At 35.1% G+C, this 24,924-nt stretch overlaps 1 protein-coding gene across 38 annotated transcripts in view; it reads left to right on the plus strand.

Moving 5' to 3' along the window:
- Positions 1-24,924, plus strand: part of ZBTB20 (zinc finger and BTB domain containing 20) — an 846,735-nt gene that overhangs the window by 28,910 nt on the left and 792,901 nt on the right. For 6 of the 38 annotated variants that reach the window (XM_061167118.1, XM_061167119.1, XM_061167117.1 and 3 more), the window contains exon 1: positions 10,465-11,500. The exons of 12 other annotated variants lie outside the window; for them this stretch is intronic. The gene's annotated coding sequence lies outside the window, so the exon portion shown is untranslated. Of the gene's footprint in view, positions 1-10,459; positions 11,501-11,528; positions 12,418-24,924 lie in introns of those variants that run through there. 20 more of the 38 variants (XM_061167121.1, XM_061167132.1, XM_061167136.1 and 17 more) reach the window with 8 other exon arrangements.

Raw genomic sequence — 24,924 nt, forward strand, 5'->3', positions numbered from 1 at the left:
AGAATCAAATATAGAAGTGGAGTCTTTACTTGGTAGTAAGATAGGAGAGTGGCTGTAATATTTGCACCACTTGGTTATTCAGTGGGAGATCACTGAGAAGTGATATGAAAGTTGTTGCAGTTATGCACTTTCCTTTTACAGAATAAGAATTCTAATTTTGCTGACCTTTTCTGTGATAACAGGTGTTCTTTTAACATACATTTTTGGGAAAAGAAACGTACTTGATTTTTTTTTAAAAGTAATCATACTTATAGTGAATGAGAAGATAACTGCTTTTTGAAAGATCCGTAGTATGGAGAGCACATTTCCATGTTGAATCTTTGTTGTTATTTCAAGTTGTGTGACTGTTGCCAAAGCCAATGTAACTGTAAAACTCTAGTTTCTGTATAATTTTAAAACTGCACAAAACTGTATCTGAATGTTTTTTAAAACTTGAAACAGAATCTTATAACTTGTTATAAAATCTTCCAAATGAAATCTTTAAGTAGATTAACATTTTTTTTTTTTTTTGGCTAAAAAAATAAAGGTGCTACATGTACCTCTTAGTTTTTAAGAATGACTGGTTGACATATGGGAAGATGGAAATTTACTAGCCAAAGTTCAACAAAATCTTTTACACAATTGGTGGTTGGGATTGAAAATTGAGTATTGTGATTTAATAAGCATGATACTCTTCTTCCATTTGGATCTACCATTTTGTGAGGTTTTCCCCCTCCATGACAACCATTACAGCTAAATATCACAATAACCTGAATGTAGTACCAGATTTTCAAATGACTGTTTCATAAAGGGTAAATCCAAGCTGAGATACCAAGAATGACAAATATTTAATCTTATTATACTCTAAAAATTTTGTTTTTTAGTGACAACAAGAATGTTTGAAAATTGTTGATAAATACAATAACATTAAAGTTTACTTTAAAAACTGTTTATTTCTTGTTTATCTCATTCTTTAAAACACCTATTACTCCATATGTTCTATAATACATACATACAATACAGTAGTATAAGTCTATAATTTATAAATAATTGTATATATTGGAGTATGGGCTTATGTTTAATCAGTGCCCAGGCAGAAAAACAGACTCAGAACAGAGGGATTTTAATCCAAGGAATTGGTTGCAAAAGTGTTGGAAAGTCTAGAGGAAAGAAAAGAAGGTGGCTGTGTTATTTAGCAATGAGCACCTGTAGGAAGCGGGCCTTCTCTGTAAAGCAGGCTCAGACTGTTAAAATATCTGCCTACAATGTGGGAGACCCAGACTCTATCCCTGGGTCAGAAAAATCCCCTGGAGAAGGAAATGGCATCCCACTCCAGTATTCTTACCTGGAAAATCCCATGGAGAGAGAAGCCTGGCAGGTTATAGTCCATGGAGTCACAAAGAATCAGACACGACTGAGAGATTAACACTAACACCTGTAGAAAGCAATGGAAAGTTTTGTTACCTAGAGCTTATGAACACTGGGTTACTGAGGAAGCTGGAGCACCGCTGAGGCTGTGAATGTTAGAATCGCCATGGCCACTGCTTCACAGGAAGCCAGGTAACCACACTCCTACTGACAGGGCAGGAGCCCAGGGGTCCACAGTTCTTCCAGTGCTGTTGAATTTGCCAAGTCTGGTAGAGCTTCCAGTCACCTGTGATGGCTGCTGCTGTTCTGCAACTGTGGTCCTATTGCTGCAGCCAGCAGTCCTGAGAGCCAGATCCCAAGATCTGTGCTACAAGATCTCTGTGCTACAGAGGCTGCTGAAACACCGTTGCAGCGATTGCTGGTGCGAAAAACAGAAGGGAAAAAAATTCCCTTTAATCTTCTGCCAGTGCTACCCATCCCAGCAAAGCAATCTAGGAAATGTAGTCTTCAGGTTCAACCACATAAGAGAGCATGGAAGAGGTGGGAATGGAGTTGAGAACCAACAGACAAATGATCTATATAGAGTTCAAAATATTTTTACTGGTAGGATGTATGTTTTTAAAAATTGGAGAATCTATTGATCTAGTGTAGAGGAGTAGGAGCTCAGTAGTAAAACCACATATTCCTCCAAATTTTATTAACTTGTTTTAGAAAATAGATTCTGGTTTGTTATCTAAAGCTAGGGTTGTTATTCAGGAGGTACACACTGGCAATAAATTGTTTATTTATAGCCAGTATCTGTTTTGATTAGTAGTTATAGTAATATTTCTTACTGGTCTATGCCCATGCCTTTTCAGCTATAAATATTTTAGGTATCTCCCACCACTGATTAAAAACTGCTCTGATTTATTATTTATTTCTATACACTTATTAATTTAACTTTAAAAATAATAGGGGTTTCCCTAATAGCTCAGTTGGTAAAGAATCCACCTACACTGCAGGAGACTCCGGTTCCATTCCTGGGTCAGGAAGATCCCCTGGAGAAGGGATAGGCTATCCCCTCCAGTATTCTTGGGCTTCCCTCGTGGCTTAGCTGGTAAAGATATGCCTGCAATGCAGGAGACTTGGGTTTGATCCCTGAGTTGGGAAGATGCCCTGGAGAAAGGAAAGGCTACCCACTCCAGTACTGGCCTAGGGAATTTCATGGACTGTATATAGTTCATGGGGTCGCAAAGAGTGGGACACGACTGAGCAACTTTCAGTTAAATGCAGCACCTGGAAAACTTCAGAATTTTTTAAAAAATATAATATTTAACATTTTATTTTATAACATTTTATAATATTTTCAAGTATATTGTAAACTCAAACTGCTATAGCATAAGTTAATTATTGAATGGCATATTGAATTCAGTGCATTTATTGAAAAAAAAGCATTTATTGGTGGAGGGAGTATAGTTAAATAAGTTTGTTTTATATAAAACCACATGAATTTTATTAAAATATTAGCTTAAAGTGCTTTTCAGTTTATTTCAGTATCAAATTTTTAGGTATGACTTCATAAGTAGTGTGTATTGAAGTCCCAGATCATTAAATTTCTAAAATGAAATCCACAATGATGATTTATTTCTTTCATAACCCTTTTCATAATTAATACAGATTTAATTATGGGCAGTATTCTTCTCTTATTGATTACTAATAAAAGCTATTTCCTGGTGAGACACTTATTTTATGTTCATATTCTACATAGATGATGCTGGGTGTATTATTTGTGTTGTGGAAGGTTCAGTTATTACCTTTTAAGTGTTAAAATGTCACCAGTTTGAAATAGAGGAGGACACCACATTTAATTTAAGAATAAGCCTAAATTTTATAGCTATTCAACATAAAGTAGAATATGTTTTGATAATCTGATAATTTTGAAACAACCAATATAATTATTAAAGTATAATGTAATTCATTTTAAAATTTCTATTTCACAAGAATCCTATAAATGTATCTGACACATTATACATTCTGATTGTAGGTACTCTGATTAATGAGGTTTTCCTGTATTTGTTATTAGTAGAAATGAAGAAGATTGAGATTTTATGTAGATTCTTTTCTAAAAACTTGATATAACCTTATATGTTTCAAAGGTTATGGTTGTAAACCTGTAACTTATCAGGGTTAAATGAGCTTTCTTAAAAATAAGAGATACCGTTTCTACCTAATTTGAATTATCCCTGTGGCCTGTTGCCTCAGAGTTAGCAGGCTCTTATCATGCTGACTCTATTATTAATAACTGGCTTCAATATTACTGGACAGATTGTTATTAATGTTTCCAACTCTTTAATCAAACTGGTTCCTGGTGTTTCTTTCATCCTGTTTGAAAGCTATTTATTTATACTCTGCTTTTCTTCATATCCTTTCTTTAAATTTTATTTTGAGTTGTGTGTACTTTTTCTCAAATATGTTTAAAATAAATGTTGAAATTATCTGGGGAATATGGCTGTTCTCAGACTTGTTTCTTATCATTAGTTTTTCTCCCCAAATTTCTTCCTAATCTGGCCAGTTTATTATTCTAGAAAATTTTGGAGTAGTTTTGTCAAGCCACTCCCTTTATTCCTTAAAATTCCATTTGGATTGTTTAGACCTGACTTCTACCACTTATTTGCTACAAGACTTTGGGCTCAGTTTCCTCATCTATAAATGAAAACATTACTAGTACCTTTCTTATAATGCTGTTTAGTTTTAGTTTAGTCACTCAGTCGTGTCCGACTCTTTGTGACCCCATGCACTGTAGCCTACCAGTCTCCTCTGTTCATGGGATTTTCCAGGCAAGAGTACTGGAGTGGGTTGCCATTAATGCTATGGGGAGGGTTAAATGAATTATGTAGCACTAAGTACAGTTATGTAGCATTAAGTGCAGTTATGTAGAACTACTTAGTTATGTAGTGCTAAGTACAGTTCCTGACTCTCTGCAATAGTGGTAACTTCTATTATGAGAATGCATCCTTACTAATAGCAGCAACGTTTTAGATGAGAAGAATATGGAGTTTGAGTTTTTGCATGTAGAGTTACCAAGCAGAACAGTGGGGATCTTGCTAACCTGCTGGACAAACAATGTCTATAGCAATTGAGATGCCTCTTTTATAACTTCTCTGTAACTTTTATTTTTCCTGTGAAATACCCTCTGTAGTTTCTGTTTCCTTGTGCACTGAATATAATCTGTACATATGACTACATTATTATGTAAGTGTTGAAACTTTAAAGAGAGTTACTAACACTGTTCTAGATTGTTTAGGAGAGAAGATTGAGCAGGAAGCAGATAGAGTTAATGTAGTATATATATCTAATACATTTTTCTAGAGCCAGGGAGATACTGAGAATGACATTTTTATGTTTTTAATTTTTTGATTCAAATTGTATTGATTGTGTTGTGAAAGTACTCTTCTCTAAATTTCTGAAGATACTCGTGTCATTTAAACTCAGTTTGTAGAGCCAGTATTTATAACAACAGTAATAGTCAATGGTAATCCTGTAATTCAGACAACCTCTGTCTTCTCACATGACCACATTTCTCCTGTGTATTTGTGGGGAAAAAGGGGATTGACTCATATCCATATTCAAGTCATTTTATGTAGAAGAGACTTGGCTATTTACTATTCACTATTCACCATTTACTGGCCACTATTCAAAGTGCCACTGGTCACTCCTTGCAACTCTGAAGTACGTACTGTCTTGTTAAGAAGTGCCTATGTTTTCAGAGGCTATAGCATAGGAGCCATGCGTTCGTATGGCTGTACTTTGATTTTCCCATCTTAGCCCAGGTGGCGCAATGGTAAAGGATCCGCTTGTCACTGCAGGAGATACGAGAGACCCGAGTTTGATCTCTGAGTTGGCAAGATCCTCTGGAGTAAGAAATGGCAACCCACCCCAGTATTCTTACCTGGAAAATTCCATGGACAGAGGAGCCTGGTGAGCTACTGTCCATGCGGTTCCAGTCAGATGCGACTGAACACGCGCGCACGCACACACTCACACACACACGCGGACAAACTAATAAACAAAGTTAAAGAATATACCAAGATTTCCACGTTTGGTAAGAAGGTTTGTATTGCAAAAATGCAGACCTCTTGGAATTTCATATTAGGCAACACTCTTTTAAAAAAGACAACAAACAAACACATCTGTGGCCACCTTGACATTGGGGAATTTCTCACTGTCCCCTCTTTCCTGTGATTCTCCTCTCTTCCTCCTCTCTTCTCATTTCTATGCTCCTCTACCTTCAAACTGTTATTTAGTTCTCTGCAGCACACTTTAAACCCACAAAAAAAATTGTTCAGGTCTCACTCTTTGACCCTAACCAGCTTCAAAGCTATTTTTCTTAAAGGATATGGTTCCATTCCTACAAGGAACTCTAAGGCCAGTTTCTGACTTATACTAGAACATAAGTTGTAGATGTGAAAGAAATAACGGATAAGTAAAATGTCCATCATTGCAACATGACTCATATTTTCACTCCCCCCCACCTTCTTTTTGTTTTTTAATCTGGGCAATAAATGTGTCTTTTGGGAATGTTCTTGTAAACAATCTTAAGCTATTCCAAATTTTTTTCCTGTTTAGCTTCACATAATATAAAAACATTAATGATCACTGAGAAAGGACTTGGCAAAAGCATACCTGGGTTAGGGGTATATATTCAGATGTTTATCAATTTAGTTGATTTGTTTTCAAAATTTTAAAAAATCTCATCTTTTATTTCCTTTTGGAAGTATCCATTTGCTAAGTCAACAATCTCTGATCAAAGTACACTGTAACCCTAAAACTAATGGCATTTGATGCTTTAGGGCAATAGGTACCACTGATTTCAACATCATTTAAGAAGTATATGTACTGTGTACTTGTGGAAGACTCTTTACTAGGCACCTTGGGGACAATGGACAAAATTTACTTAATGAGTCTATAAGCCACACTGTTGGAGAAAAAGCTATCTTCAGTCTAACCTCAGTACCTCCCCCTGCAATACACACACACACATACACATCTTTCATAAGGCATATTTTAAATTTAGGTATATATGCTTGTTTTGTTTAATATCACTTTTAGTTTTTTGAGGAAAGTGCAGGAAGTTTAAGGCACTGCATTACTTGCGATATTACAGGAAGTAGTGGCAAGATTATCTGCTTGTTCTAATATTATTTACGTGTCTGTCCCCCACCAGCCTGTGAAATCCTCACAAGCAGAAACTATATCACACATTTTATCTTCACTTTTCATGCTCAAGTATAGTAGTATGGCACATATTTGGGCACAAAATACATGTTTAGTGAACACACAAAGATCAGAGTGGTTAAATCTCTCTTGCAGACTAAGATGTTAGTATAAAAGTCTTCAGAATATATCTCTAAATAGTTCAAAGTTAAAACCAACTACATAAAATCATAGGATTATTCAGCATCTCTTAGAAATCATTTATAATTAAATCCTTGCTTTTTATGCCTTTCTCAAGCTACAGAAAACAAGAATTTTTAAATTATATTTTATATTATTATTTATTTAATTATTTAAACAATCACTTGCTTTAGTATTTGATATTTGAACTGCTACTGCTCAGTCACTTCAGTCGTGTCCGACTCTCTGCGACCCCATCCCTGGGATTCTCCAGGCAAGAACACTGGAGTGGGTTGCCATTTCCTTCTCCAATGCATGGAAGTGAAAAGTGGAAGTGAAGTCGCTCAGTAATGTCTGACTCTTCGTGACCCCATGGACTGCAGCCTACCAGGCTCCTCCGTCCATGGGATTTTCCAGGCAAGAGTACTGGAGTGGGGTGCCATTGCCGTCTCCGGATATTCGAAATAGGGAAACTTTAAGACCTGTGTAGTTTCTTTCTTTCTTTTTTTTCTGTTTTAAATACGGGGCATTCAGGAGAATAGTGTATGGGAACTACATATAATGCTACTTCTTGTTTTGTAGTCACCAAGTCATGTTTGACTTTTTTGCAACCCCGTGTCTCTAGCCCACTAGGCTCCTTCTGTCCATGGGATTTTCTAGGTAAGAATACTGGAGTGGGTTGCCATTGGGCTTTATGAATTGATAGCCATATTGGTTACAAATTATTATATTTTCCACTTCAAGTAAATGGTTGCGTATACTATGGACATTGGGAAACAAAGAAAGGTGAGTAAATGGATTATGTAACCTTTTAAAATAGAGTTCAGTTCAGTTCAGTTGCTCAGTCATGTCCGACTCTTTGCGACCCCATGAACCACAGCACACCAGGCCTCCCTATCCATCACCAACATCTGGGGTCCACCCAAACCCATGTCCATTGAGTCGGTGATGCCATCCAACCATCTCATCCTCTGTCATCCCCTTCTCCTCCTGCCCTCAATCTTTCCTGTCATCAGCGTCTTTTCAAATGAGTCAGCTCTTTGCATCAGGTGGCCAAAGTATTGGAGTTTCAGCTGCAACATCAGTCCTTCCAATGAACACCCAAGACTGATCTCCTTTAGGATGGACTGGTTGGATCTCCTTGCAGTCCAAAGGACTCTCAAGAGTCTTCTCCAACACCACAGTTCAAAAGCATCAATTCTTTGGCACTCAGCTTTCTTTATAGTCCAACTCTCACATCCATACATGACCACTGAAAAAACCATAGCCTTGACTAGATGGACCTTTGTTGTCAAAGTAATGTCTCTGCTTTTTAATATGCTGTCTAGGTTGGTCATAACTTTCCTTCCAAGGAGTAAATGTCTTTTAATTTCATGGCTCTAATCACCATCTGCAGTGATTTTGGAGCCCAGAAAAATAAAGTCAGCCACTGTGTCCACTGTTTCCCCATCTATTTGCCATGAAGTGATGGGACCGGATGCCATGATCTTAGTTTTCGGAATACTGAGCTTTAAGCCAACTTTTTCACCCCCCTCTTTCACTTTCGTCAAGAGGCTTTTTAGTTCTTCTTCACTTTCTTTGTGGTGTCATCTGCATATCTGAGGTTATTGATATTTCTCCTGGCAATCTTGATTCCAGCTTGTGCTTCCTCCAGCCCAGCATTTCTCGTGATGTACTCTGCATATATGTTACATAAGCAGGGTGACAATATACAGCCTTGATGTACTCCTTTTCCTATTTGGAACCAGTCTGTTGTTCATGTCCAGTTCTAACTGTTGCTTCCTGACCTGCATACAAGTTTCTCAAGAGGCAGGTCAGATGGTCTGGTATTCCCATCTCTTTCAGAATTTTCCAGTTTATTGTGACCCACACAGTCAAAGGCTTTGGCATAGTCAATAGAGCAGAAATAGATGTTTTCCTGGAACTCTCTTGCTTTTTCGATGATCCAGCGGGTGTTGGCAATTTGATCTCTGGTTCCAACCAGCTTGAACATCTGGAAGTGCATGGTTCACGTATTGCTGAAGCCTGGCTTGGAGAATTTTGAGCATTACTTTACTAGCATGTGAGATGGGTGCAATTGTGTGGTAGTTTGAGCATTCTTTGGCATTGCCTTTCTTTGGGATTGGAACTACTAGACACTTAAACCAAATGTATTGAGAGTTATGGGTGTAAATTAGAAGAAAAATTTGCACCATGGTATATTGGTAAGCAAGGTAAGAGGAAGTGTCAAGATATGTTGGATTTGACTCATAACCACAGAATCTTCTGGGAAATGAAGCTTGAGCTAGCATTAGATATTGGGAGACAACATGCTATAGAAATTAAACACATGATCTCTAAACCAGACAGGCTGGATTCAGATCTCATTACTGTTGTGCTGTGTGATCTTGAGCAAATCACTTAACCTCTCTGTTTCTTCACCTGGGAAATGAAACTGAAAATAATGCCTACCTCATAGGGTCATTATTAGGATTTAGTGAGTTAATAAATGCAAAGTACTTATAGGCGTGCCTGGCACATAGTAAGGACTTAAGCATTAGCTATCATCATTATCATTATTATGTTAACCTGGCCAATTCCTTCCTTTTAAATTTAATTTATTTTTTTATGTGAAACTGAGAATGGCTACATGGCTTGCTGTATTTACACAAAGTATTTGTAGTAACACTGGGACCAAAACTAGTTCTTAACTCCCAACTTAGAATCTTTCTACAGGATGAAATTGCCCCATGGCATATCAACATATGAAACAATTTAATTTAATAACTTTATAGCTTCAGAGCCTGATAGTCAATTAGGATTATTGTTTCATGTGGTGCAATGGTTAATTTAATACATGGGTCACCAGTTCCAGCAGGGAAAGTGTATCTTGAACTCTAGAAAGTACTAAGAATATGTCACTTATTGTGCTTGGAATCTAGTAAAGTATGCAGATATGGAGAAACTGTTGAGATGTTGTGCATTTTTCACTGAGCCAAAATATTTGTTTTTCTTTTTTAATTCAACTAACTGGTTGTTCTTTAGAAAAGATGAATAGACTTCATGGTCCTTTACATTCCTTTTGGTTCCTGCTGGTAGAAATCAAATACTGTCTTCTTATTCTCTTTGGGTAAGAAAAAGGTACTTTTAAACAAAGGAATTGATGCTTTTATGGTGAAGTAGTTTTTTTATGCAAAGGAACATGGTAAAACACTAAACCAAGTAAAAAGGATGATTTTACAATTAATATATTTAATTATTGGTGCCTAAATGCAGAGTTTGAATAGGTCAAATCAGTTATATTTTTCATTTTTATATAAATTTTCTTTAGAATATTTAGCCTTTATTGTACTGTTTCTAAGTTCCATCTGAATGACACACAGCCAAACTGTACAGAAATATTTTAAGAAAGGTGGCTATCTAGGTACATAGGCAGAGTCTAGTTTAAAAAAATGGGAGACAAGGAGAAGGGCTTGAAACTAGTTCAGTTTTCTGATCTTTGTAATTCCATCACTGCAAATGTATCACTTATGGAGAAAAGGCACCTGGGAGTGGGGGAAGGGGTGGGGAAACATGTGATGGGTTAAGGAGTGCAGTATCAGCATTATTTTGGTTCAAGCATGTAGCGAAAAAAAAAAAAAAAATGATTAGAGGCATCAGACAAAGAAAAACATTTTTTTTCTTTTAAGGAAGCTTTATTTAGAAGCATTGATTATTTTTATTTTTTCCTCCTAATAAAAGAACAAGGGGTTTCTGCTGTGGTTTCAGATCCATATTCTATGTAATTTTGTCCTGCTAGTGATGGAAGCTCCTTGTGGGATTTATTTCTGTTGTTGTAACACTATGTACTATATGCAGTGCACCTGTTCACACAAAGTACATGGCACTGTGATGTTTGTACAGATAGATGCTTCAAATAAGAAACCGATCTGCCTTCTTCTAGAGTACCAATCTATTAGTTACTTAATTCAACTGAATTCTTTTTCTGTCTGCAATTTTGCTTATGGTCTTGATTTATTTACTGAGCAATAATTTCTTCTTTGCAGTTATCAGTTTTGTCTGAGATCAGTTTTCCTATTGTATGGAGTCTGTTTCTTTCAGAGCCTCCTTTAAGACTGCTTTGACTTTAAAATCATTACTAGGCTTTTGTCAGAGCAGATTTGTTGACACTCTTTTCACATTAAAAAAATAGATTTACAAGATTGCACAAATAGGCTATGTATTTCACTATTTCCTGCTTATATGCAAAAAATGTATTTATGATAATTACATGTACTGTATGCCAGAACTGAAACAATACATTCCTCATAATGGAGCATAAATAAAGAAGGTGGAGCCAGCTGCTCTTAAACTGTTTATTTGCAGCAGTAATGCTATAGAGACTATACCTTTTTCACTCTGTTAGTCTGGCAATACTGAACCTGTTGCTGCATTAGACGAGTTGCATTTTGCTGGATAGGGGAAGGAAGGCTGTCTGCTGTCTGGTAGGAGGGCTTTGTCTGTGCCTTTCTCTCTCTGTTTCTTTCTGTTTTTCTTTCTCTCTCTCCTCTTCTCTCTCTCTCACTCGCTTGCTCTGTCTCTGTCTCTCTCTCCCTCTCTGCCCCCCCTCCCTCCCTCTCTCTTGCTCTCTCTCTCTCTTCCCGTCTCTGTGGTTTGTAAGGTAGGTTGCAGTGTGTGTATATACACAACATCAAGAGCAGGAAAATGGACTCATTAGGGAGGCAGGCAGTCATTACCACTCACACTGTACTTCCAGGGAGACACCGATTATGAGAAGAGAAACTCAGCGCTGGGGAAGAAGGTAGGGCAGACAACTTTCAAAAAAAAAATCCTGCTCCCTCAATCCCCCCTCTACCTATCATCTCCTTTAGCCCCCATGCTTTTATTCTTTCTCCCTTCAATTTTAATTTCCAGATTTAAGTTTGACAGAGCTATTGCTAGCTTAAAATTTGGAATATCTCTAGGAGGCCTATCCTCTACTAATTTTCTTCTTACTTATTTAAGGGTGTGCCCTTGTGATTTAGTTTAATTACTTTAAAAATAATTACAAACAAACCTATTTTTCTCACTCAAGTTCCAAATAAATCAGTATCTTTCACTCTTTTAAAACAGACCCCTCCGTATGTTTGTCAGTCTCTTTGCTTTTCTTGTCTGTTTATGCAATTCCATCTGTCTGTCTATATATCATGTTGTCCTTATTTATTGCAAACTGGATTTTGTTAGTTACGTGCCAATGAGTTTTAGCTGCAGTGACAGTGTGGGTATTACTAAAGTGAGACTCTTGTTCTTTGTTTTACATTGAAGTTTAAAGTCCATATTTACAGTTTAAATTCTTGAAGCAGTTTAAATATCTTTTGCCAGTATATTTATTTGATGGCATTGGCCATAAGATGAGAGGTTATCACTAAGTGTGGGTAAAAATCTAGTAATTATTTTTATTATTACATACCCTTCTATATTACATCTGGGGATGTATTTTGAAAGGAATAAGTTATTCTGTTTTGTAACTTTTATTTTGCAGTTGAACTTTTACATTTATAGGGCTATCACAGTGGTTAGTAAGAATGCAAACTTTCTTAACAAGCAGTTTTTATCCTGGGACAGTTTCCTTTTAGTATGTTACTGTTTATTATGCTTGGGGAGGGAGGAGTCGGGGGCTGGTCATCTTTTTACAAAGTGGAAGCTATGAAGTGTATCAGGCCATCTTGTGCAACAACTGTAAGTATTCATTTAACATTTCGGGAACTATAAATAATGTATTTGTTAGTTCAAGCATAGTTCTGAGGTGCTTTCTTTTTTCCTTTATTATTTATTTTTCTTTTTTATGGTGGGAAAAGTTGCCTTCACAACTAGCTGACATTGTTGAAGAGTTTTCCCAGAACGGTTTTCTTTGATTCAAAGAAGTAGTTAAATAGGTCCATTTGAAATGGTCTCCTTAGTAGAGTTTTATTTGGGTTTGTCCTAAAGTAAAACTGTTATTCCTTTGACAAAAATTAAGTCAGGTGGTAAGATACACAAATATTTTCAGCGTACACATAGGCAATGATAGAAAATAGATGCTAATCTATAAAGATCTTTGATAGTAATAATCACCTTTTTCATAATAAATTATTTATTTAAGTGGCACTTTCTTTTTTTTTTTTTTTTAATTCCATTAGGCCTCTCTGACAACACAAAGAAGTCCATAAAGCAATATTCTTAACCCACCTGGGATGCTGGAGCAGATTCCCAAACACATTCTCAATGTTCAAACCTAGTAAAATGTTTATTAAAAATCCATTATTCCAAAAAGGTGGTGAGCTTTTGCTACTAAAAGGTTTTTTCCCTTTGTTTTAAAAAATTTGTTCATGACTTTTTAAATTTGCTTATATTACAAAAACTGTCTTTTAAGCTGGAAGGCCAGCTTTGACCAAGAGTAGTACAGATGCTAAGGACACTCAGTCAGGTCCTGTCAGGGATTTTTTTAACCCTGAAGGTCTAAAGGGGAACTTTGGGGGAACCCACTAAAAGTGTATGTTCATATGGTATGCAATATATGGTGTTTCAAATGTGATTTTTTTTTCCATTTGAGACTTTTGACCCAAACATTTGTTTTAAAACTAGTGTCAAAGTGTGCATGTCTGATGCACCTGTCATTTTCTATATTAATATTATGAGAACTACCTAAAATTCTAATCTTTTTAAAAGAAATCTTTACTATTTCTCTTGACTAATAAGTCTCTTTTTCCGTACACATGTATATGAGCAAATACCTGTGTGCATGTGTGTATATATTTATGTACATATTCTCATACATGTGTGGATAAAGGAAACAGATTCTTTGAGGATATGACATCTTAAAATTTTATATTAAGCATATTTAGGTTAATTAGAAGCAAACAAAAAAAAAAAAAAGATTTTTAAGAGAAGATGAAAATTTCCTTTAACCTTCCAGAAAGAATAAAAGTAAACATTTAGTCATTTTTATGGTTGGTTTGATTTTTAGAATGTGTATATATTTTCTTTTGCATGATAATCCTGAGCCTTCAGTAGATCTAAAATATTTTTAGTATGAAAAATAATCACAGCCTTTTCTTGGAGGGACTGTCACAATCTAAATACAGCAGGACATTATAAAATGTGCATAAGTAAACTTAAAACCAGTGTATTCTGCTATATAGGGATTTGGAAAGCTGAAAGGCTTGCATCACAGGAGGGCTATAGAGGGCCAGAAGAATTCCATAACCAGCCTTACTAGCTCTGGTGGGCTTTTCCTATCAGCACATGAAATCTGCCTGTTGAAAGCCTGGAGTCCTGGTCAGGTCACAGAGTGTTTCGTTTTAATGTTGGAGCAGACAGTTATCTAACACACCCACATGAGGAAGTGTTCTAAAGCAGTTATTTCATGCTCTGCCATGCCCTGTAGCTAAAACAATTTAGTACTGAGTGACCTGTTATGTGCTTTTCTAACTCCTATCCGATGAAAATCAGTTTTGATTCCTTGAAAAGGACCAAAATAGTGGAATGCAAGGCAACGTAATTCAAATGCTAAGCACATGTTGGTTTAAACTTCTCTAACTTAAGGGGAGAATCACTATGATCATTTTTAATATAAAGACTATATAGTGATTTCTTAGATTTTACTCATTAAGATTTCAAGACTTTTAGATACTTTTCTTCTTCACATTTTTTCCTCCAGAAGCCTACATTCATCAAAGGAATAGCAGCTGCATATTTTTCCCTGAAATATGAACAAATAAATGGTATTCCTGTTTATTTATCTATTTTTGAATTTTAATGATTAGTCCTTGTGCTAATTAACAAATTCCCGTATTCATAAAATCTGGCACTTCATAAATATCCAATTGTGTGATTATCTACACATGTTCTGGCTTTCTATAAATATAGAAATTATCAGTGGCTGTGTTCATGAACTCACCCAAGCTTGAGTATCATCGGCTAGTCCTGCTGCCACAGAGGAGCCAAATTCAGACCCTGAGCAAATGGATTGCCCCAGGGTCTGGCAAGGTGTGTAGAGGCAGCATCTGGAGGATACTGCTAACTAGTGATCCCTTCTGGCAAAGGAAGGACTGATGTTGACATTCTTTGAATGCCACTAGTTCCAGCCTTCTTTAGTCCTAAGGGTGGCCTCTTTTACGTCCAAAAGTTGATAATAGATATTAGAGCTGACTTGTCTTGAAGGCCACTTTCGAAACATATTTTAGCAAACTACATTTTTCAGCGGAAAGTGTACTTTATTAAACTTCTACAAAGGAATAAACTAGTACCTCACCCTAAGGTCCTTAGCCAGTGAGAATGTAATTAGCATGAAAAGTTGCATAGCACTGAAAAGAAAACAAATATTTTCATTTATATGGCATGTAACTATCACAAGCACATAGAAATCATATACTGCTTACATAGTTAATAGTTAACCCCACATCAAGGGCAATAAACACTAGCAGTTGTGCAAATGTGTACATCTAAGAGTTATTATTCAATTAGAAATCAACCCTTTTATATTATTTTTTTTTTCATGTTGTAGAAGCCATTTTGGTTAGCTTATGCAACACTGGATATTATAGAGTCATCATTGGCCATTTGAGTCTTTGCTCCAGACTTTCAAATTACATATGCAATTCCTAGGTTATTTGGCCAAACTTGGTGAATTTTGCAATTTTCTTGAAAACCCATCTTTCATGCAATTCCATTGCTTACGTAATTTCTAGCATTTTGCAGAATCCTCAGGGATCATAACCAATGGCAAATAGCTAGCAAAATCCTTTTAATTCTTTACCAAAAACCCAAAGGCAATATCTGTATCCTAGAATTCCTAGAGAAAGTCTAAATTCATGTATTTTCCTGTAACATAGATATTATACATTTAATCATCAAATAACATTGATGTCAGTTATGTTTAATGTATCAAAATAGATTCTTTGAGCTCTATCACTTCTAATTTCAGTGTAGGCTGTGGGAAGAATTAATGCCATCTATTATTACTATCATGTATGTGTAACCACTACAGCAGATGTTAGAAACAACATTCAAGGGCCTATAAGAAAAAAGGGCTTTTCTGCCACGCTAGCTGTTCAACTATAATAATGAATAAGTGGCATGCTATTTCCACACTAAACTGTGGGGAAATTATGCTTGACTTTGGCTTCATAACCTCTTCTCTACTCTAGGATCAAGCTTTTTTTGTGATTCTACAGTTCGCTTGAAAATAATCAGCTTGAGGACATGGACCTTGCCTTTCTGGAATCTTTTGACACTCAGTTCAAACTTCAGCTTAGGGTATTCTGTAGTCCAGTTAGCCCGTGCAACCCTTATATAACTGCTTTAACTTAGGGAAAGTTAGCTACTGACTTCCAAGTGAGTATGCTGAGAAAGGAGCAAGGGCTAAATTCATTAATCCATCTACTTACCAGATGGAAACTAAAGGTATTATTACTAATTTCTGCATATGGAGTCTTACCTTTGAAACTTTGATGGGAAAGGTGGTAATTATTGTACTTTGTGTTTATTTTCTTGATAGTAGAAGTAATTTTGCCACTGCATAATTCTGCCATGAGATGTGATGACTTCAACATACATGTTACACATTACGCATTTAAAAATGTTAAGAATTTATTTGAAAGCTTTTCATAATAAATAACTAATGTAAGGATTTGCATTCAAAAAAATATAAAACTGTTTAATAGAGTTTGGGGTTTTTGGAGATTAAAAAGATGTCCAATACATTGAAACTAAAAATGGTAATAATTATTCATCTTAATATATAATAGTGTTGTTTCATTCTTTAGAAATTTTCCATCTAAACTTTTTTTTAAAACCACGTTTGAATTTAAATTATTTAAATTTTAGTTCTCTCTAATGTTTAGAAGGCTATAATTTTTTATTAATGAACCTAGATATTTGTTGTTTTTTCCTTTTCTTTCAGAGATGTTCTCTGAATTGTATGGTAGTCAAATTATGATTTGTTGTTGGCAAATTTCTTTTATAGTATGAACTTCTTTGCATAAATGAAATGCAAGTGGGAAAAAGTTAAAGGAATGTTGTCAGTTTGCTTAGGTACCAAATTAAAACTTAGTAAAAAAAAAAAAAAAACTATCACTAGCAGAAAATTATGAATCTCTTAGGCGATGTAATTTTTCTGGGAGATAGTATGCATGTGTATGAACACCGTATGATTATTAATATAAACAAAATCCCCTTATTTAGACACCAGGACATTTAAATAATGAAAATATGGTCCTGTCTTTTATTGTTTAAATAGGAGCTAGGCAAGTACAAGTAGTTTCAGGGATGGCTTTATACTGTTGGTTTGTTGTTGTCGTTTTTTACTGTTTTTGAATACTGGACACACTGAAATTCTTTTTGACCCAATAAACATACTTTGGGTCTGCACATATTTACTGACATCTCCATCTTCTGGGTTGTTTTCACTTGTCACCCCGGCTTTATATTGGGCAAAAAGAGCTGAAATCGTTCTTACTTTTTCTAGTTGCTCAAATCAACAAAAAGCTTTATTCCTTCACCTCATCTCTAGAGGAGAGAAGAATAAAGATGATTAAGAAGCAAATGAAGATAAGAATATGTATAAGTAAAGCTGAGGGTGAAGGGAAAGGGGCCTTTTGAAGCTTCTAAATGTCTAAGTGTAGTGAAAGAAAAATACTTTCTCCCCAGCACTCAATAAAAGCCATCTGATCTATTGAACACAGCATTCTCTTCTCCCTATGCCTGTTTAAAAAACAGATTTGCCTAAATTCTCCTTCTCCTCCAAGATAGAGTCCAATGGTACCGCCAAGAGAAGATCACAGGAGAGAAAGTCATAAGGAATCACATTTCTAATACGTTCACTGCCAGATTTTCTTCATACCTTTTTCCTTTTAAGCCTTGGGTTGGGAATTATGAGCAGACTTTCCTAGTTGGTAAACCGATTTCATTTTTTTTTTTTTTTTTTGGTAAGAAGCTTCCCAACAAAGCATTCCCAAGGCATGCCACAGAAGAGCATCATAAGTTTAATTAAAATGGGTAAAGCAATTGACTAAGTTTATGTGCATGCGTGTGTGTGTGTGTTTCCTCTCTTAAAATAAAGTTAAATGCTTTTTACATGAAACGAAACAAAAACAACTCTAAACTTCATGTCAGTCTGAATAGATTCATATTTCTTTTTAGAGTAGCTTTCTGAAACCATTTTTGTATAGTGGTTTTGAGCAGCACACTCTATTCCATTCCATGTCCATTTGCTGCTTCACTTTTTAAATGTTCCACTTCATTTAAATAAATGTGAATAATTCCTTAGTTTAAAAAAAGCATGCTCTTTTGATGGGCTCAGAATATACCTATAAATATAAAGATGTGCTAGGACTTATTTACAATACTATCAGCTTAGCATGAAAATACATGAGTGAAACTTTTAGGAACTAATTTTTTTCCTACTGTGTTGAGAAAAACCCTATGGTGTGGTAAACAAACCAAACCAAACCAAACCAACCAACCAACCAATCAACCAAACAAACAAAACACAGTGTCTTAGAGAACCGAGGCATCAACTAATGTCAAAAAGGATTTAAAGTGATTAAATTGCAGACCTGGTTTCTAGTCCTAACTGATTATATGACTTTGAATAAATCACAATCTCTCTGTTCCTCAGTTTCCTTGCCTGTAAAACGAAGGATAAATTTCTTTATTAGGTTTTCTTTTATCTTAAAGATTATGTGCATTTATTATAAGTATATATATATATATAATTCTGCTTGCGTTTTCTACCTATAAATCACAAATGTATGGAGAGAGTTTAGGTTGGTAATAATGGAAGAATAAAGGCAATTTAGGTGACCTAAGAGACTACACACACACTTTAATTTTTTGGTTGTTGTTGTCCTCAGCTTAAGTAGATATCACAATATATTATTAGGCCTAATTAATAATTCAATGAATGCAGTAAGCCAAAAGTTGTCGTTTTTTAGACAAAATGACATGATTGCCTATGGATGGTTGGATAAAAAAGCTACTTTTAACTGAATGAAGCACAGTATGGTTACTATGGTTCCATTCCTCCCCAATGGCCACTAGGTGGAGAGGTGGTCCATGTCCATGGCCTTGCCCATGGTAAACAGCTCACTTCCAACTTTCTATTAGCAAAGCTGCACTACATGCATTTGAACGAATCTGTGAACACACACATGACATTTTGCAGAAACCATCAGAGAATATATTCTTTTCTATACAGGCATGATGTGGTATTCACGAAATGCAAAATGATTTGCTCCTTCTTTGGCTACTATTAATGTTGGTATGCCTAAGAGAAGGCCAGATTACAACTCAGGTTTTAGTTGTCACAATAGGGCCTCCTACCTTTTTCCAATTTGTCCATTTTGAAAGGGTCCTGAAATGAATGTCAGCACGACAGTGCCACCTTGTGTCCCTATTGCTGTGAGAGTAACTGATGCATGACACAGTGAAAAGGAAAGAACAGGAATTTGCAAAAATTGGGTAAATTGTTTCAACCTCAAATTTTGCAGTAACTATATGAAAATCTATGTTTTAGTGTATTTGGCAATTCTTATGTGTAGAGAGAAGTTAGGATGTGTTCACTTTGCCCATTCTCTCATTCCATTGTATATTAGAAATATTTAAAAAATTCCAGGCACAGACAGGGATGTGTTTAATTTAGAATTGGGGGTGAAGAAGGCAGGGATTGTTAGAGATACTCACCTAATTCTTATCACTTCTAAGGCCTCAGCCCTGTTGTTTCGGACAGTGAGGTGATCCTTGATCCAGCACACTCTCACAGCAACTTTTATAGGCATACCTTGGTAATATCATTTTTTACATTATACTGCCATTGTTTGTAAGCATATCTTTCAACTGAACCATATTTCCTCCAGGATAGTGTTTGGGTCTTATTCATCCTTCTGCCTCTAGAACTTTCTGTGGCATTCAGCCCAGAGGCACTCAAATGTTTGAGATCTGAATAAATGCTTATGTCTAGCTTGTTTATAACTTGTTTTATTTTTATTGTTTGTTTTTTGAATTTTAAGTAATTCTGGAGCTTTTTCTCTTTGGGAAAATACCATCAGATCCAACCTACTCTCCTAACATCCCTTTATAAATTTATCAATACTTTCTCTCATATTAAAAATGATTGTTTTTGATTTTGAAAACAATGTATTGCCTTTCCATGAATGTATATTGTAGTTGACTTTGGGGTGAAGATAGTTAATCTCTAGTTCTATCTTTACAGTAAATTTGCTATATTACTTTAGGTAAGATACCTAACTTTTCTAGATTTGTTTCCCATTCATTAAGTGGGCAGGCTAAACTAGTTGATTTTAAGATACTTTTTATTCAGGGTTTCTTAATAGGGATTAGACTCACATTTGTATTATTCTAGTTGTATATTTGGTTTAACAGTTTTTAAAGGGCCATAATAGCTGAAAATTAAATTGCTGGCCTTTGAAAGTACTGTTTGATGTCTCATGTTTTATAAGAGGAAACTGAGACACAGGGGTTGTTTCTTTTAGAGAGCAGAACTGCAGATGGGCATTGTGAATAGTATTATAACTGATGGACATTCCAGTTTTTTGTCAATATTTTTGCTAGGATTTTATTGGAACAGCTGTGTGAAAAGAAAAGTGTCATGATCAGGTTTTCATTTTATAGAGACTATTTTGATGGCTAAGGAATAGTACTAGAAGGCATCAGACAGAGGCGAGGAGACTAGAAAACTATTGAAAGCAATAGTTCAAGTCAAAAGAAATGAGGCTAGGGCTGTAACTGAAAGGCAAGGTGGGAAGGGACACATGACAGAGACAATTAGAAGGTACAACCTTTAGGACGTATTGGATGTGGGATGAGAAAGAGCAAGAACCAAGGAAGAACTTGGGGGTAAGGGAGTTGGCTAATTGATTTTGGCTAATTAAGCCTTCCTTCTAAACTTTATATGTAAAATAAATTATAATAAACAACAAGATGAACCTATGATTTGGTATAGAATTATGGACTACTTGCAATTGAGAAACTTGTGTGATGTTCAAAATTTTTATATAACACTTGAGTGTTATATTAAATGAGTGTGTAGTTTTGAATTTTAGATTTTTTGCATGGAATTTATATATGGAGTTTTTAGTCTTTGTATTATCTTAAACAACAAACTATATGATTTTGGCAAGTTGCTTAGGTTTGTTAAGCTTGGTTTTCTTATTTGCAGAAAGGTGATAATAAATGTTACCCTTCTTATATGCCCTATAGGGTAATTGGGAAGATTAAATGACAATGTATATGGAATTTGTTTATAAATAGTAAAGCACTATACCAATTTAAGAACATTTTTTTTCTTCTCTAAGTAAAGAAAAAATTGATAATTATAGACCTAAATCAAAGCAAAACACACAAATTTACAAAACACTGGGATTCCAGGCATTTCTTAGTTGGAGTGCTTCTCAGTGGTGTGGGCTCTCTGGCAATGACTAGATATGTTTAGCCAATTTTCCAAGTTTTTGTTTAAAAACCTGTAATAATAATGACAACAGCAATAATGACAATGTTGATGAGCCTAAAGTTAGTGTTTTTTTAAGATAGATATTTAGATAAATGTTTTATGCATCATTTATAAGTTCATTTTTTTATTGAAGTATAGTTGATTTTAGATACTTTTTTAGTTTCAGGTATAAAACATAGTGATTCAGTATTTTCATAGATTATACCCCATTTAATGTTATTACAAAACAATGACTGTATTTCTCTGTGCTGTACAATATTGTTGTTGTTTAGTCGTTAAGTTGTGTTGGACTCTTGAAACCACATGGACTGTAGCCCACGAGGTTGCTCTATCCATAGGATTTCCCAGGCAAGAATACTGGATTATGTTGCCTTTTCCAGGGGATCTTTCCAACCCAGGGATCAAACCCACATTTCCTGTATTGGCAGGTGGATTTTTATTTTTTAACACCAAAGCCATTTTGTATTGGGTTATAGCTGATTAATAATGTTGTGGTAGTTTTAAGTGAACAGTGAAAGGACTCAGCCATACATATACATGTATCCATTCTGGCAGGAGGATTCTTTACCCCTGAGCCACCAAGGAAGCCTTGCTGTACAATATATCTTTTGGTAAATTCATTTTTGAGAGTGACGCTTCTTAAAATAAAAAGTAAAAGTTTTAAATAACCAAATATGATGAAAAACTTTTATCAACCTTTTCAGTATTGTTTTATTGGTCCAGTAGTTCTTAAACTTTAGTGTGCTTGAGAATTACTGTGAGTGTTTGTTACAATTAAGGTTTCTGAACTCTCTCCATCCTAGGATTCCATTCTGGGTTTCAGCTGGTCCACACATGTTAGAAAACATTTTACTTTTTGCTATTGTACATCATAATCAGCTAGGGGATTTTTAAATGCGCAGATTTCTAGGTTCTACTCCCAGATATCCTAGATCAGAATCTTTAGACTGATATTCAGGCATCTGTATTTTACAAAAACTGCATTGTAGATTCTAATAATATTAGAAGCTTTGAGATTCACTGCTCTTGTGTTTAGGGTATATTGTTAAAATATGTTTACTGTTGCACCCGAATTCATTCTCATCATTCACATTATTCCTTCACTAAACATAATCTCAATTTAAATAGAAGGGTAAGTTGGTACTGCTATATAAGAAAAGTTAGTCTTGAAAAATAGCGATTACCATTCTTGCCCCATAACACCAAAATTAAGGAAAACAGAAATTCCTGACCACTTTTCACATAAATTGCTTAATTTAATCTTCCCAACTCTATTGTATACTTTTGTTTTTCACTTTATGTTACAGGCAACAACCCTGAAGCTTATAAATTGCCAAGTTCACATACCTGTTGAGTGTCAATGCCAGGATTCAGAACATCTATATTCTTTATACAGTATCGTAATATTTTGTCTCTATCTAATAAATCTTTACTGGGTTTCTGTTAAGTGATGATGTTTAGCTTTAAGGGCCACAGAGGGCTTTCCTGATACAATGTAAGTATTGTTTACACCATGGAAAAGTAATTGAATTTTTTTCTTATTCTTCCATTAAGATAATTTTTAACTGTAGGTAGAATTTAAGTTTTCTGAATGGTAAGGAGCTTAACTACAAATAATAATTGTTATTGAGCTACTAAAAATTGTCTTCTGCAGGATCACTTTTAACCCCCATGTCTTTGCTAAGAGGTATTTTTTAACCAGTTTACAGATAAGGAAAGTCAGGTTTGGAATGGGTAAGTGACTTACCCAAGTTTTGAAGTCTTAGTAATCCCGTGGACAGAGGAGCCTGGGACGCTACCATTCACAGGGTCGCAAAGAGTCCAACACAACTGAAGCTATTTAGCACACAGGCATGCACATGTGGCAGAACCAGGATTGACCTGTGGTTCAATCTGATTTTGACATCAAAGTTAGTGCTCTTAACCCCCAGTACCTGCAATTCTTACTCTGCTTTACAGGTAATCTGCAGAATCAGACTGTCCCACAATTTTTTAAGTACAAGCCACTAAATGCTAATTATGCTTTGTGGGAATCAAGTTCTTTCTTTTTTCTTTTTTTTGCAGGGAACAAACCATTTTGCCACATTTAAACAATCTAGTAATTTTTTTTTTAAGTCTTACAAAGTTTGATGTTAACCATGCATAAAGCCTGAGAGAGGTCAGTTGAAGTGAACTATCTTTTGTTTATATTTTTATTTGAGAGTTGAAACTCTTTGTTGGAACAGACTATTTGAGTGAAAATTTCAATCTTGCCTTATAGGACTTGCCATCAACACAACAGTTTCATGGCCTCCATAGACATGTTATTGGTCTTAAAATAACTGGTTTGCTTTTAAAATCAAATAAAAACATTAAGAGAATCAATGCATCAGTACTTTATAAAATTAAAAAAAACAGATTCCTGAGCATTCCTGATACCCTTCTTATTATTTTGTTTTAATGCCTCATGGTATAAAATGACAGCCTATGTATACATATGAATTGCTAAAAATGTTATGTTTGTGAGTTTTTATAGATTTAATAATATTTTAAATGCAATAGGGTTGTTAACAATTTTGGAACTCCAAAACATATCTGTTAAATATGAAAATAATTATGAAAATATTTATAAATTTGGTATGCATATATTTTGAGGATATTATTGATTCCTCTGTAATTATGTATGAAAACATATATTTTTAAAAAAGAGTCACAAAATCACTAAGCAAGGGATATGGTGTTGTCTTTAGCAGACTTTCAAGTTTATTAGAAAATTAGGTTTTATTTCAACATTTTTCGCCATGGGTGGTCTTTCCCAAACAGCATTCTTTAAATTCTGTTGCACAAATGAATGCTACCATGAAAAAAGAAGGGTGAAAACATAAAATGAAGACTTTCACCTATACTCCTTTTTCAGATATAGAAATTAAAACATGAAATTTTTTCTAAAGAAAGTCCCATTTAGCAGCAGAGCATAAATTGGAAAATTTGGTCAGTGATTTATTTAGGCTCCACAGGGAAAATCTTGTGGGGTGTTTTTTAATATCCTAAATTTATTTTGATTTGAGACCAGCTTAAAGGGCATGTCTATCTTAAAACAGTTCTCCATTTTCCTGAGAAAAATTCCAGTGGAGCTAGCTGTGGGAGGTAGTAGCCCAACAATGAATCTTTGGGGCCAAATGAGCACTTTAACACAACTTACTCCATCCATTTCCTTAAACCAAAGACTGTCTTGTCCACTGGGCTTGTTTAACTTTGACTGCTAATTTTATTTCTCTGCAGAGTCAAAGGAGACAAGGAAAAAGGAGGGAAAATAACTATGGCATGTGGGTGAGGTTTTGGCTCACGGATTACATTTTAAAAGATCCTAGCCAGTGCAGGGATAAAGAAAGCAGTTGATGTCTGAAATTTACCCCTGATTTACAGAGTAAGAAATAGAAACCAATAGATATTAAACAACTTGCCTAAAGTTACATAGTAGTCTCCACTGTTGAGATTTGTCCTAGGAACTAGGTTACTTGTTTTAATAAGACAACTGGACAGTCCAGCTTCTCTGTTGATCACGATGCCTTTCCAATAACACTGCTTCTCCTTTTTCCCTCCTTCTCTTTTTTTTTTCTTCTTTCTTGGCTTCTGTCTTTTAACATCTAAAAAAATATTTCTGCTTATAATTTCATGTTTAGAAAGCTAGTTGAATAAATATGGGTTTATTATTAAGGCCATTTAGAACTAGCTGAACTGTTAAGCACAGTGTGCAT

Source organism: Dama dama, chromosome 19 (assembly GCF_033118175.1).
Source record: "Dama dama isolate Ldn47 chromosome 19, ASM3311817v1, whole genome shotgun sequence".
NCBI classification, from domain to species: Eukaryota; Metazoa; Chordata; class Mammalia; order Artiodactyla; family Cervidae; genus Dama; species Dama dama.